Raw genomic sequence first — 3,246 nt, forward strand, 5'->3', positions numbered from 1 at the left:
ATATAAAGGTTTATTTGAATAAATACACTTGTATGTGTTTTAGTTACAACTCCCGTACTTATAAGTTAATATGCGTACCGCGCGTAAGTCACGTATGACGCGGATGTCGCGGCGAGAGACCGAGATGTTAAGCCTGACGCGAGTGGTCTCTCCGCTTTTTTATAGTATTGTTTTAGACTTGTCGGAGGGGGTGCCTGGCGACAAGAACATTACCATATTTGGTAATGGTGTCATGCGTTTGGAATTGAGGTCCTAAATGCGGAATGTGCAAGGTGGTGCTTATCGCAGCACTTGCACATCGCTTGCTTGTTGTGGCGCAATTGAAACAATTCCTCGAGAAGTGTTTCGAAAACGCTGGTACCATTCGCGATTATAACAAATTGTACCAATTGCACATTGGTGTTACGAGTAGACGTATAATTGCAATCATGTCATATGCAATTGAAGTAACACGATATTTCTTTACCATTCCATATATATTCGATAGGGGACATTACAATTGTAGTCAAACCAATTATATATGTTGTTCAGAGTAGACATACAGTTGCTACCATCTCATTTGCAATTGAAGCAAAACGATATTTCTTTATACTTTTATGCAACACGTCTTTATTCGACAGAAATTAGCATTGAAAGAATACTGTGCGATGTTGTTAATTATATTTTTTATTATATTTTATTATAAAATATAATATAATAAAATATATCTTATAGATATATTTTATTTTATAAAAAACATTTATTTTGGTAATTACTTTAAAAGTAATTAAAATAAAATATAATTGCTAATGTACAGCAATAACACTTCTTTTATAACATTAGTTTTTATAACATTATTTGTAAAAAATAATATCATATTTAAATTATTTGAATAGTGTTAATTAAATTAGAATACAAGCTTATATATGACGTTATTCATTATAAAGTAGTATATTAGGAATATTTTTAATAAACTAAAATTTTTTCACTAAACTAAAATTTAAAGTAATAATTTTTGAATTGCGTTTTTTCGCAATGTGCCATATATCTTATAATCTGTTACCATTTTGTTTTACCATTTTAAGGCTCCTGTGTCCTCGTTTTATCTTTAAAAATTTTTATACTGAATCAATCACGAAAGATATTTTCTGCAAATAATTTTTTATTTCTACGTATACCACGCCATAAATTGGCATATGATTTCTTGCTTCTGATATTGAACAAGAACAACCATATGAAGACCCAAGAGTCTTAAACAAGTCTATAATTTTGTTTTAAAAGATTACGTTATATTTTATTTGTATATACAAATCATGCTTTATACAAATATACACTATTATTTTTAGTTATTTATTATTCTATATATACATTTTATTTTATGAAAAACATTAATTCTGATAATTACTTTAAAAGTTAAAATATAATATAATTACTAATATACAGCAATAAAACTTTTTTATAACATTAGTGCACATATAAACATTGCATCTATGTTACAATGTAAATGTAAATGTTATATTTATGTCTGTACTTTTCAAAATATATTTTCAATTTATGTTATATAATTTCATTATATTGTATAGCTTCGGATATAATAATAATATTACATCGATTGTTTAATATACGTATCAATTACAGTATATTTATATGAAATTGGTTTACTAAACAAATTTTGCACTATTATACTACTTACTACGCATATTAAATAATCAGCTTCAGTAAAAATAAAGCAATTATTATTATTGAAAACGTTCTTCCAGATAAATCCCAACATTTCCTTAGTTGGGATAATCCCAACTTCCTATAATCATCTCTAATATGTATTTACAATACATCTGCGATATATACTCATTTTTTTACTGTAGGTGAAAATAGTCACAGATATCTCAGGAATAACATAAAAATATTTCATTGCAACTTGTGATATCTCTATATTTTCGTAAATGCAGACATTAGTACATCCTATTAATAACGCTCGTATTCTTAACTTTTATCTAGATCTCTTTAGGATATCGAAATATCTCGGCAGGATATCTTGACGAGATTCCCTAGATTTGTTTTGCTGTGTGGGATAAAATAGATCTATATGGAACAAAAACTTCTAATGAACGTCCATGTAACATCTATGGGACTTCTACTAGACATCCAAATGTTTGCTTGTCGTACTTTTATACGATCTCCATTATACATACCGAATGAAGATCTATGAACATCTATGTGGATTCTATGGAGGTTCCATGCAGACTCTATACATATGTATGTATAAATATTTGCACTTGGTATTTACTGAAGTTTTTATATAAATTAATTCTTAGATCAAGAGAAAAAAATTTTTGTTTAAAATTGATGTTTTGCATGTTTGCAATTGCTCTATATTAATCGTAATAGAAGGAGACCGACAAGAAAGGTCAGTACGGCATAAACTATTTTTACAAAGCCTGGTCGCTGCCGCCAGTGAATTGACACAAGGAAAGCCGCGAGGACCGATACCGCGGACGAGTAGAGGACAGCCGCAGCCGAAGCTAAATGCCAGCGAGCGCATCTTTCGCGACCCAAAGCATCATCTGAGCCGCACGAAGTCAGCCACAAAGTCACGAAGTTCGACAAAAACAACGGCCGAATCGACGCGTCCTTATGGACAAGACAAAATCTCCTGGACCACAAATAACGAGAAGCTGTCGCTCGAATACGGCTGAAATTCATCGAGATTCGGCAACAAGAAGCACCAATTGAAGACCGAAATCCGTGAGGGAAATGATTTGAAACGAGAAATAAAGTTTAGCAAAAGATATAGAATTCTCTGTTCTGGATATTTAGTATGAAGATGTGTAAAGGACGTGCCATCCACGTAGCTAATAACGACTACTTGATCTTGAAGCCTAGTAAGACCGCCACTTGTGTAAACCCGAAGAGATCGCCGTAGCCTGACAGCGCTCCGGTTCGTATATCGGTTTTATTTGGTGAGTCCGTTCCGCTCAGGCAGGCTGACATTCAGTGATTTTTGGTTAGTATCGCGGATCGGACGTCGCATCGAGGAGCAGAAGTCCGGTCGTCCATTCGAATGGGTAAAAGTTCGCGTCTCTTCTCGCAAAAGCAGAGAGCTCGAATTCGCTGTTGCTTTCGCGAAGAATTGCCGTTCAGTTGTCATAGAGCGAGCATACTGCCGAAGAAAGCTCCGATCACGCAATTGCTGTCATGAACTTTGCAGGTCATGACTATTATATTCGTTGCCGAACCCGCTTAGCGCGAGCGAAAGGAAATTATATT

General features: G+C 33.3%; 1 long non-coding RNA gene across 1 annotated transcript; it reads left to right on the top strand.

Annotated features, from left to right (window-relative positions):
* The first annotated feature begins 2,623 nt into the window (after positions 1–2,623).
* On the top strand, positions 2,624–3,129 carry LOC116853736. The gene is made up of 3 exons (XR_004380029.1): positions 2,624–2,724; positions 2,797–2,917; positions 2,989–3,129. It is a non-coding gene; the product is annotated as an uncharacterized LOC116853736 (long non-coding RNA).
* The last annotated feature ends 117 nt before the right edge of the window (positions 3,130–3,246 follow it).

Source organism: Odontomachus brunneus, unplaced genomic scaffold, assembly GCF_010583005.1.
Source record: "Odontomachus brunneus isolate Ranch 3 - 2012 unplaced genomic scaffold, Obru_v1 Obru_scaffold_525, whole genome shotgun sequence".
Taxonomy (NCBI): domain Eukaryota; kingdom Metazoa; phylum Arthropoda; class Insecta; order Hymenoptera; family Formicidae; genus Odontomachus; species Odontomachus brunneus.